This window comes from Bos indicus, chromosome 7 (assembly GCF_029378745.1).
Source record: "Bos indicus isolate NIAB-ARS_2022 breed Sahiwal x Tharparkar chromosome 7, NIAB-ARS_B.indTharparkar_mat_pri_1.0, whole genome shotgun sequence".
Classification (NCBI taxonomy): domain Eukaryota; kingdom Metazoa; phylum Chordata; class Mammalia; order Artiodactyla; family Bovidae; genus Bos; species Bos indicus.
The window spans coordinates 26,424,080-26,437,184 of NC_091766.1; the positions used below are offsets into that span (position 1 = coordinate 26,424,080).

Here is a 13,105-nt window from a genome sequence, read left to right on the forward strand (position 1 = left end):
TCTGTGTAACCAAACAATTTCACTTCTTATTTTGATACCTCCAAATACATGCCTTCATTTCTACTATTTAATTCTACTTCATGCTAAGTTAGGAAAGAAGTTTCAAGGAAAATTGCCTGATATACTTTAAAAAAAATTATCAATGACTACCAAATACACCCTCTTTGTTCCAGCAGACGCATATGTGGATGCACAAACATACCACAAAGCAAGATCTCAGGACTCCAGGGCAACAGAGGAGACCGAAAGGTACTCCTTTCACATAATACCTTTACTAGAAACAAGTCAAATTTCTCTGTGCATGTGTTATTCATAACTATGACACAGCAGAGCTACATATCCTTTGTCTGTTGAGGAAGAGCTGAAAAATGTCATCCAGGTCTTTAGGAAATAGTAAATCTCAGTTCCCATTTCATTACCGCATATCATTGGTGTGACCCAACCTGTGAAGATAGGGATATTATTGCAAACATGAGCAGATGGGTATTCTGATGATTTCCAAAACAAAGATAGAATGGGACATCAGAAAGACGTGGTGTTGAACATCAGTATTACCCTCACCCTTAGTGTCACTCACATGCTTAAACCTTCTTTAAAGTATCTGGATATATGAGTAATTGTGAAAACAATTCAGAAGAGTTTGGATTTAAGATCTTCCAAAACTCTACTTAAGGATGGTATAAACTGTCCACTTGAGAGATAAGTTTTATTAATTCATTTGTTATTATAAAAATAAAATGGAGCTACCCACAAGCAAAATAAACCTGTCTCTTAAGGAAAAAAAGATAATCATAATATTTTTCAATTTATATTTCCTCAATAAAATGGGAAAAAACTTTGTGTCATTAAATATCTTTAGTGTGATTTATATACTGTTGTAAGTCTACATTGTGTATATATTTTTTATATATTATATTATTATGAGATATTCCAGTTGAGCTATTCCAAATCCTGAAAGATGATGCTGTGAAAGTGCTCAATATGCCAGCAAATTTGGAAAACCCAGCAGTGGCCACAGGACTGGAAAAGGTTAGTTTTCATTCCAATCCCAAAGAAAGGCAATGCCAAAGAATGCTCAAACTACCACACAATTGCACTCATCTCACACGCTAGTAAAGTAAAGCTCAAAATTCTCCAAGCCAGGCTTCAGCAATATGTGAACCGTGAACTTCCTGATGTTCAAGCTGGTTTTAGAAAAGGCAGAGGAACCAGAGATCAAATTGCCGACATCCGCTGGATCATCAAAAAAGCAAGAGAGTTCCAGAAAAGCATCTATTTCTGCTTTCTTGACTATGCTAAAGCTTTTGACTGTGTGGATCACAATAAACTGTGGGAAATTCTGAAAGAGATGGGAATACTAGACCACCTGATCTGCCTCTTGAGAAATTTGTATGCAGGTCAGGAAGCAACAATTAGAACTGGACATGGAACAACAGACTGGTTCCAAATAGGAAAAGGAGTTCGTCAAGGCTGTATATTGTCACCCTGTTTATTTACCTTATATGCAGAGTACATCATGAGAAACACTGGACTGGAAGAAACACAAGCTGGAATCAAGACTGCTGGGAGAAATATCAATAACCTCAGATATGCAGATGACACCACCCTTATGGCAGAAAGTGAAGAGGAACTAAAAAGCCTCTTGATGAAAGTGAAAGTGGAGAGTGAAAAAGTTGGCTTAAAGCTCAACATTCAGAAAACGAAGATCATGGCATCCGGTCCCACCACTTCATGGGAAATAGATGGGGAAACAGTGGAAACAGTGGCTGACTTTATTTTTCTGGGCTCCAAAATCACTGCAGATGGTGACTGCAGCCATGAAATTAAAAGACGCTTACTCCTTGGAAGGAAAGTTATGACCAACCTAGATAGCATATTCAAAAGCAGAGACATTACTTTTCCAACAAAGGTCCGTCTAGTCAAGGCTATGGTTTTTCCAGTGGTCATGTATGGATGTGAGAGTTGGACTGTGAAGAAGGCTGAGCACCGAAGAATTGATGCTTTTGAACTGTGGTGTTGGAGAAGACTCTTGAGAGTCCCTTGGACTGCAAGGAGATCCAACCAGTCCATTCTGAAGGAGATCAGCCCTGGGATTTCTTTGGAAGTAATGATGCTAAAGCTGAAACTCCAGTACTTTGGCCACCTCATGCGAAGAGTTGACTCATTGGAAAAGACTCTGATGCTGGGAGGGATTGAGGGCAAGAGGAGAAGGGGATGACAGAGGAGGAGATGGCTGGATGGCATCACTGACTCGATGGACGTGAGTCTCAGTGAACTCCGGGAGTTGGTGATGGACAGGGAGGCCTGGCGTGCTGCGATTCATGGGGTTGCAAAGAGTCGGACATGACTGAGCGACTGATCTGATTTGATCTGATTATCAGAGAGAGATATATATATGTTGCTGAGCCAAAAGTGATCATCACTTTTAAGGTTTTTATCAAGAAAACTCAGACATGAAGAGATATAAGGGAAAGACATTTTAGGTAAAGAGAAAGCAAAAGCAAGAGTAGAAGGAAAAATAAATGGAAGTGAGAAGATCTGTCTGGGTGCAGTGTTTGGAGCAATATCTTTGGAAAGAGAGATACTTTGAAAATCAAAGTAAAGTATCAGGACTTGATTCTGAGAATTAGTGGAGAATATTCTAATGAAAGACATAAATTTGTTACAAGAAACCATCAGGTAGGTCAGCTGATGAGGACACTGCAACATAATAAAATGATCAAAATTTCAGGAAATAAAAGTCTACATCCTGTTACCAGAATAATTCCTTAATACCCAAGCAATTTTGCGTGGGGTACCAGCCATATGAGCTAGAGATTTTGACACTAGAGTTCCAAGGAGATGCTTGTATGTATGTGCTCAGTCACTCAGTCATGTCCAGCACTTTGAAACCCCATAGACTGTAGCCTATCAGGCTCCTCTGTCCATGGGATTCTCCAGGCAAGGGTATACTGGAGTGGATTACCATTTCCTTCTCCAGGGGAATCTTCCCCACCCAGGGATTGACCCATGTCTCCTTCTTTGGCAGATGGGTTCTTTACCACTGAGCCATAATTACATATGTAATTGTAATTAAAAGCAAAATCTGTCTGTAACATATGAACACACTGCCCTATAACATGCTGACTTATGCTGCCAGGTTAAGTTGATATGTGCCAATCTCAGGATTCAGTGTCTCCTGCCATTTCCAGGCATGTTTCATATTGTAGATGGGTCATTCATTCAAAAGGACTTACTATTATTTCTTTAAATTTTAGGTATGCAAGTACAAGACAGAAAAATGCCATAACTGGATGGAGTATGTAAGGTCCCACAAAATGTCACACAACTCCCAGAAGATGTAATAGGATGTTTAACAGGATGCAAACTTGTATTTCCTGAAATTTTGATCACTCTATTCTGTAGCAGTGTCCTCATCAGCTGACCTAACTGATGATTTCTTGTAACAAATTTATATCTTTCTTTAGAATCAGATCAGATCAGATCAGTCACTCAGTCCTGTCCAACTCTTTGCGACCCCATGAATCGCAGCACGCCAGGCCTCCCTGTCCATCACCAACTCCCGGAGTTCACTCAGACTCACGTCCATCGAGTCAGTAATGCCATCCAGCCATCTCCTCCTCTGTCGTCCCCTTCTCCTCCTGCCCCCAATCCCTCCCAGCATCAGAGTCTTTTCCAATGAGTCAACTCTTCACATGAGGTGGCCTAAGTACTGGAGTTTCAGCTTTAGCATCATTCCTTCCAAAGAAATCCCAGGGCTGATCTCCTTCAGAATGGACTGGTTGGATCTCCTTGCAGTCCAAGGGACTCTCAAGAGTCTTCTCCAACACCACAGTTCAAAAGCATCAATTCTTCACAGTCCAACTCTCATATCCATACATGACCACAGGAAAAACCATAGCCTTGACTAGACAAACCTTTCCCCCCTAATTCTCAGAATCAAGTCCTGATACTTTACTTTGATTTTCAAAGTATCTCTCTCTCTTTCTAAAGATATTGCTCCAAACACTGCACCCAGACAGATCTTCTCACTTCCACTTATTTTTCTTTCTATTCTTGCTTTTGCTTTCTCTTCACCTAAAATGTCTTTCCCTTATATCTCTTCATGTCTAAATTTTCTTGATAGAAACCTTAAAAGTGATGATCACTTTTGGCTCAACAATATATATAGGTGTGTGTGTATCTTATAACAATATAATATATAATTTCCCCTAATTGTGCAGGGGATGGTCTGGATCCTGAATCACACTGTTACATGGTAGCATGCACACCCAGGACACTCACATCTTACAGAGGATGCTGGCACCCTTTGTAAACATGCAAATTTGACAGTATTTGGTGCAACTTGGCTAATGCAGTGATGACATCTATGTTTGCAACATATTGTTAATGATCAGTCTTCAGACATCCAATTTTCAATTTCTCCTCCTTCAAGATAGTAAATCTACTTAAAATTCTATTTCCACTTCCAAGTTTGAGAAGTTTTAAAAATTCGATACTATTTCTCTTTAATATGAAACCAGAGTTTTCTGTTACTGTGCATTTAAAAGAAAACACAGAAATTGCATATAGTGGTAGATGAAAAGAAGTACCATTCATCTTCTCAAATTTCAATTTTTATGTCTATTTAAAATACTCTTGTTCTCACCCATTAACTGTATACTAAGCGAACATTATAAATGTTAACTTATAAGGTAAATTTATATTAATAAAACACAACTTTGTCTTTAAATCTTAGGCATCTCCATATAATTTCATTTGATCAAAAAATCAGTTCCACCACTTGAAACCTGGAAAATCTCTGGGTACCCAGGTCACTGGATTGGATGACAGTAACCTGGGGGTTTATATCTACAAAGAGCATGTGGCCAGGAGAGGAGGAGTTTGGGGGGTATTCCATGGGCAAGTCTCGATTTGCTCCTCTCCCTTTTCCTCTCTCATTTTTTTCATTCCTTATCTTCCTTCATGCTTTCTTTTACTGCACATCTTTCTCTCCTCCAAACTATGTCTTTGATACGCACAGCCACAATACAGACCACAAAGTAAACTGGTTTTAGGTGTAGTTTAGCTCTTCGCCCCTGGGTGACACCAAAAGATTTTGCACTGTACCCACCTAAATCAACCAGAGAGAAAGGACGATGCAAACCGGTCTAGAACCTTTTCTCTAATATATTACTAAAATGGGTAAAAAAAAATGCATGGTAAGTTAAACCTAGGTATCAAAAGGTTAGGGATCAGAATTGCGTATGCTTGGATACCAATTGATCGTTCTTTGTTACTCTTGTGGATTCCAAGAAAGGATACTAAGTGAATTTCTACATGTAAACATCAAAGAAGATCTGCTTCAGAATGCTTTGAGATTGCTGAATACTCACACAAATGCTCTCATGTTTGATTCCTGATGATACAAACTGTATTTTATGAAATGAACACCAAGAAGACTAGTCAATTGTAATAGACAAAAAAACTCCTATGATGGTAATTTTAAAATCTAGTTGCTGTTTTTTTTTTAATGAAAACCTTGAAATAACATTTGGCTAAAGTCTAAAGCAAAACATAAATAGATAGCAGAAAACAAATTAGACTGCCAGTTAATTAGGAATTGGAAGGCGCAATCTGCTTTCCTAACGATTTTTTTTTCCTTTCATTAAAGCTAGAGTCAAAGGAATCACCTCAAGGCATTGAAGCCGAAAGTCAAATAATGATCTAAATAATGAAATATATTGTTGGTACAGATCCTCAAAAGAAAGAACACAAAATTCTACTGCTATGTGAATGCACATGGCATTAGACTGCACCACAAGCTTCATCTCTGTTCCATGCCCTGTCCCATAGCTCGGGACTCCCCACACCCAGCAACGTTTCTCATCAAGAACCCACAGACCAGTGAGAGCAAAGGGAGACAATGGAGGAGATGAGAGCAAGCTAGAAAACGTTATGTTCTCTGATGTACCAATTCTCCAAGTTGCAGGAAAACAACCATAACATCTGTGGTGAAAAACACAGACTCTCCCTCTAGGAAACTGGTTGAGCTAGACCTCTACCCTAGTTTCATTTTCCTCTTTCAGCCTCAAATGCCACCTACTCTGGGTGCTGAACTTTCAGGACTAACAACCTCCACGTGAAAAACCATGGTGAGTTAAAGACATGAATTTGTCATATAGGAAATTCCAAAGTCAGCTGGAAAAGAAGACAGGGAACAGTGGTCACTTGTAGCAAATGCTCAACAGCTTAAATTTCAAGACGCACAAAAGAACCATCCCAAGTATGGCTTTCTCATCCATGGGAAACTGTCATTTTATTCCCTATTCTATTACTACTTTTTTAATATTTCTTTATTTATTTTTGCCTGTGCTGGGTCTTCATTGCTGACTGTTCTCTAGTTGCAGAGAACAGGACTACCCTCTAGTTGCTGTACGTGGGCTTCTCATTGAGGTGGCTTCTCCTGTTGCAGAGCCTGGGCTCTCGGGCACTCGGGCTTCAGTAGTTGCGGCCCCCAGGCTCTGGAGCACAGCCTCAGTAGTTGTGGCACAGGGGCTCAGCTGCTCTGTAGTATGTGGCATCTTCCCAGATCAGCGATCGAACCTGAGACCCTTGCATTGGCAGGCAAATTCTTGACCACTGAGCCACCAGGGAAGCCCCATTCTTATTTTCAGAAGTGCAATTAATACCAGGAAAATGCTAACAAAGACAGTCTACCCAATATGATTCTTTTTCACATCTCTCTTTAAGAAAATGGTAAAGAATCACATTCTGAGTTTTCAGTAATCTTTTAGACACTGATGTAAGCCGAATATGTGGAGCCATTTGGTATACCATTGCAGACACATCAGGTTGCCAGGGACAGGCAAGGCATCTTCCCCCTCAAGAACTGGGGGGCAAGACACACTGATGAGAAAAACACGCTCTATCTTTGAAGTGAAAGCTGTGGACAGCCTGTCTGCCTGATGGACAGGTGAGGACTGACCTCATGACCCTGGAATCTTCTCTAATTAGGATCCTGTTTCAGCCTTAGTTCCTAAATCCATTTAAATCCCATTACCAGTTACATGGTTCTCATTCCTTTCACTTGTAAATACTTGCTTTTAATACTGGGAGCCACTAACTACACTCAATAGCTTTCTCTTCTGCCACAAACATTTCCCTTTGGATTTACACCTAAGGTATGGCAGAAAGGTTAAAGTAAGAGTGGACAGACTAGAGACTCCTTTAAACCAGTTGCATCATTAAACAGAATACCTACTGTGTCTTAAAAGGATATATTATAATCAATGTATTTAAGTTCATTTGAAAAATGCTTCCATGATCCATCTCTTGAAAATAACTGTCCACTAGAAACACACCAGATGGTCAATACCAAAATCCGATTGATTAAACTCTTTGCAGTCAAAGATAGAGAAGCTCTATACAGTCAGCAAAAACAAAACCGGGAGCTGACTGTGGTTCAGATCATGAACTCCTTATTCCCAAATTCAGACTTAAACTGAAGAAAGTAGGGAAAATCACTAGATCATCCAGGTATGACCTAAATCAAATCCCTTATGATTATACAGTGGAAGTGACAAATAAGATTCAAGGGATTAGATCTGATAGACAGAGTGCCTGAAGAACTATGGATGGAGGTTCATGACATTGCACAGGAGACAGGGATCAAGACCATCCCCAAGAAAAAGAAATGCAAAAAGGCAAAATGGTTGTCTGAGGAGGCCTTACAAATAGCTGAGACAAGAAGAGAAGCCAAAAGCAAAGGAGAAAAGGAAAGATACACCCGTTTGAATGCAGAGTTTCAAAGAATAGCAAGGAGAGATAAGAAAGCCTTCCTCAGTGATCAGTGCAAAGAAATAGAGGAAAACAATAGAATGGGAAAGACTAGAGATCTCTTCAAGAAAATTAGAGACACCAAGGGAATCTTTCATGAAAAGATGGGCTTGATAGAGGACAGAAATGGTATGGACCTCACAGAAGCAGAAGATATTAAGAAGAGGTGGCAAGAATACACAGAAGAACTGTACAAAAAAGATCTTCATGACCCAGATAATCACCATGGTGTGATCACTCACCCAGAGCCAGACATCTTGGAACATGAAGTCAAGTTGGCCTTAGAAAGCATCACTACAAAGTTAGTGGAGGTGATGGAATTCCAGTTGAGCTATTTCAAATCCTGAAAGATAATGCTGTGGAAGTGTTGCACTCAATATGCCAGCAAATTTGGAAAACTAAGCAGTGGCCACAGGACTAGAAATGTCAGTTTTCATTTCAATCCCAAAGAAAGTCAATGCCAAAGAATGTTCAAACTACCGCACAATTGTACTCATCTCACACGCTAGCAAAGTAATGCTCAAAATTCTCCAAGCCAGGCTTGGAGAACGTGAACCAAGAAGTTGCAGATGTTCAATCTGGATTTAGAAAAGGCAGAAGAACCAGAGATCAAATTGCCAACATCCGTTGGATCATCAAAAAAGTAAGAGAGCTCCAGAAAAACACTTACTTCTACTTTATTGACTACGCCAAAGCCTTTGACTGTGTGGATCACAACAAACTGTGGAAAATTCTTAGAGATGGGAATACCAGACCACCTAACTTGTCTCCTGAGAAATCTGTATGCAGGTCAGGAAGCAACCATTAGAACTGGACATGGAACAACAGACTGGTTCCAAATTGGGAAAGGAGTAAGTCAAGGCTGTATATTGTCACCCTGCTTACTTAACTTATACGCAGAATACATCATGTGAAACACTGGGCTGGATGAAGCACAAGCTGGAATCAACATTGCTGGGAGAACTATCAATAACCTCAGATATGCAGATGATACCACCCTTAAGGCAGAAAGCGAAGAAGAACTAAAGAGCCTCTTGATGAAAGTGAAAAAGGAGAGTGAAAAAGTTGGCTTAAAACTCAACATTCAGAAAACTAAGACCATGGCATCCAGTTCCATCACTTTATGGCAAATAGATGGGGAAACAATGGAAACAGTGACAGACTTTATTTTCTTGGGCTCTAAAATCACTGCAGATGGTGTCTGCAACCATGAAATTAAAAGATGCTTGCTCCTTGGAAAAAAAGCTATGACCAACCTAGACAACATATTAAAAAGCAGAGACATTACTTTGCCAACAAAAGTCCATCTAGTCAAAGCTATAGTATTTCCAGTAGTCAAGTATGGATGTGAGAGTTGGACTATAAAGAAAGCTGAGCACTGAAGAATTGATGCCTTTGAACTGTGGTGTTGGAGAAGACTCTTGAGAGTCCCTTGGACTGCAAGGAGGTCCAACCAGTCAATGCTAAAGGAAATTAGTCCTGGATATTCACTGGAAGGACTGATGCTGTAGCTGAAACTCCAATACCTTGGCAACCTGATGCGAAGAACTGACTCATTGGGAAAGGCCCTGATGTTGGGAAAGATTGAAGGTGGGAGGAGAAGGGGACAACAGAGGATGAGATGGTTTGATGGCATCACCGACTCAATGGACATGAGTTTGAGTAAGCTCTGGGAGTTAGTTGATAATAGACAGGGAAGCCTGGCATGCTGTAGTCCATGGGTTGCAAAGAGTCAGACACAGCTCAGTGACTGAACTGAGAAACACACACCTTCCAGCTAATCCATCTTTCCTGAGAAGTCTATCTTGGTGTCATGAATAAAAAATGACAAATCTTATTTTGCTCATTTTTTATTCTGAATTGCTACAGAGGAATATAGATTTATATATAGATAAGAAAACTGGGACCTGGAAAATGGAATGATTTTCCCAATATTTGCAGTAACATTAGAGGCAGCAGGAGTTACTCCAGGTGTCTGAATCTCAGTTGACCAAAATGTATGATGAGTTTTGATGGGAGTGGGGAGGCAGGAAAGAAAGGATAATAGCAGCTTCACTGGGTCAGATACTGGGGCAGGTATGCTAGATGGCTGCAAGTCTGGAGTTAGAAGATTCAGATGAGAAAAACAGAGAAGGTAGAGAATTGACTTCTAAGATAAATTTTATCCACTCCATATTTTTGTTTGTGGCCAATTATATGCAATGTCTTTCTAAAAGTCAAATTGTTGCTACAGTGTTCACTACAGAGAGGAATCATTTTGTTTTCATATTTGCAAACTTTACATTGCAGCCTGCCTTCTTGTGTTTTTTATGAAAAGGAATGGATTCCCTTTTCCTTCAATTCAAGGAGGTTACTGAGGTAGCAGGCACATTCCTGGACGCTACTACGGACACAAAAATGGCAGACCAGGAGCTCTTAGTCTGCAAAGGAAGTCAAATATAGGCTCCCCAAAGCCAAAAAATGAGAGTGGAATGCAGGTGTAACACAGGGAAAGAATCTGCCTGCAACGCAGGAGACCAGGTTCAGTCCCTGGGTTGCGAAGACCCCCTGGAGAGGGAAATGGCAACCCATTCCAGTATTCTTGCCTGGAGAATCCCTTGGACAGAGGAGCCTGGTGGGCTACAGTCTATGGGGTGGTAAAGAGTCAGACACAAATGAGCGATTAACAATACCCTACTACATGAACAAATACTGCGAAGCATGTTCAATGTTTCCATTTATATGTAATCCAAATAGGCAAATCTATAGAGACAGAAAGTATATTAGTTGTTGACTAGGGATGGGAGGGACTAAGTGTGAATGTGGAGTGATGGCTAATGGGTACAGGGTTTTACTGAGGAAATAAAAATATTCTAAAATTGATTGTGTGCTGGTTGTACAACTCTGTAAAGATGCTAAAACCCACTAAATTATTAATGGTTGAATATTGTGGTATTGAACTACATCTCAAAAAAGTTATAAAAATATTGAAGAGAGCAATTAATCCCACCTGGAGTGAGAACAAGGAGGGTCTCAGGAAAGCGAGAATATCTGATCTGGGGAAGTGAATACCTCTGGAATAAAGTTGCAGGAAAGAGATGCTAATAGCAGCTGCCTCAGACTCCATTCTCTTTTCATCCCACCCCCAAAGATACATAAGTCACTGCACAGGGCAAGGGGCTATCACCCCACAGCCACCACAAGTTCATACACGTGACATGCATTGATGGCTGATCAGTCATGGAGAGTGAGAAAACACGGGGAGTCTAGAAAGTTGAAGTTAGTAAAGGTATTTTTTAAAATCCACACCTAAACTTCCTTCCCTTCCGTTACTGATTGAGCTTTCATGACAGAGCTGGAAGGACAAGTACAAAGAACAATTACTGCCAGTGTCTTTGGCAGACATCTCTAATTGTATACTTAATGTATAGGCTTCTTTCTACCTTAATTAACAGAATACCACTGCCACCAAGGACAATGACACGATCAGCAATAAACCACATTCCCAGCCCTCTTTCTGGATTGAAGTGTCCATGTGGAAACAGTATAAAGGGATAGGCTCAATGGTCACTGCAATTTCCCGTCTCTTTCTTCTTCTTGATGCCCAGTATGTGGACAAAAAGGCTGAATCTGAAAATACCATCAGGCAACCTTGAGGGAGGGACTTCCCAGGTGGTGTGGTGGTAAAGAATCCACCTGCCAATATAGGAGACGCAAGAGATACAGGTTCGATCCTTGGGTTGGGAAGATCTCCTACATTAGGAAATGGCAACCCACTGCAGTATTCTCACCTGGAAAATTTTACAGAGAAACCTGGCGGATTACAGTCCATGGGGTTGCAAAGAGCTGGACATGACTGAGCGCGCGCACACACATACACACACACAAAACCCTGAGCGAAGGGCCCAGGGAATCATGGAACTCTTTGCTCTGAATTTCTTGCATCGATGAACAAATGCCATAAACCACTAACTTCCAGATATTTTATTACATAAAACATAAAAAAATTCTTCAGTAAATGTTTCCATTTTTCAACTATCTACTTATTGCAGCCAAACATGATTCCTAACATACATTGGCCCTTTGGAAGACTTTTCAGGTCAGTCAGTTTCTGAGTTTAAAAAAAAAACTCTATAATAGCAGAAAATAAGTATCTCAAAAATATCCCCCAAACACTTGGCAAAATCCAACAGCCATTCCTGAAAAAAATTCTCTACAAACTGAGATTACTCAAAAAAAAAAAAAAAAGAGCTTCCTTGACCTAAAGGGGCAAATATGAAAAACCTATCACTAAGATTAGACTCAACAGTAAAAGAATGACACTTGACCCCTTAGATCAGGAACAAAACAAGGGTGTCTGCTCCTGTAATTGCTATTCAGCGAGCTTCTAGCAAGGTAATAATACAAGAAAACAGAAGTATCAATAAAAGATTGGGAAGGACGAAGTAAAACTGTCTTTGTTTACAGATTATTGAAATATATGTATGTATGCAGAAAATCTAATGGAAATCTACTCAAAATAGGTACTAAAATAATAAGAGAGTTTAACAAGTTTGCTGATAAAAACCAATATAAAAAACTTAATTATATCTCCATATACAAGGGAGAAACAATCAGCAATGGAAATTTTAAAAGCCATTTATAATAACACCAAAAATATGAAAAATTTAGGGATAAATCTGACCAAAGATGTGAAAGACCTATACACTAATAACTAACAATATTGCTGACAGAAATTAATTAAGCTACCAAGCAAAGTGACCTATTTGACATTTACAGAACGCCTCACCCAACAACAACAGAATATACGGGATATTCTCTCCAAATAAAAATAGAGACATTACTTACAAATCAGATGACTCACTACTGTTAAGATTACTTTTCTCCCAAACAGATCGACAGATTAATGCAATATCGCTTAAAATCCCAACAGCTTCTTTGGTTGAAATTTACAAGCTGATTTTAAAATTCATATATAGATACAAAGGACCTACAATAGCCAAAGCAACTCAGAAAAGATAAAGACTAATACTACTTGATTTAAAGACTCAAAAACTACAGTAATTAAGCCAGTGTGATATTGATGTGTGTGCTTAGTCACTCAGTTGTGCCCAACTCTTTGTGACCCTTTGGATTGTAGCCCGCCAAGCTCCCTCTGTCCATGGGATTTTTCAGGCAAAAAAACTAGAGTAGGTTGCCATTTCCTCCTCCAATATTGATATATATATATATATATATATATATATATATATATATATATAAACAGATCAAGGGAACAGAAGATAGTCAAACAATCCACACATATATG

General features: G+C 39.6%; 1 protein-coding gene across 3 annotated transcripts in view; it reads right to left on the reverse strand.

Moving 5' to 3' along the window:
* The window catches only part of MEGF10 (multiple EGF like domains 10), a 269,210-nt gene that overhangs the window by 83,680 nt on the left and 172,425 nt on the right, over positions 1-13,105 (reverse strand). The window lies entirely within an intron of this gene.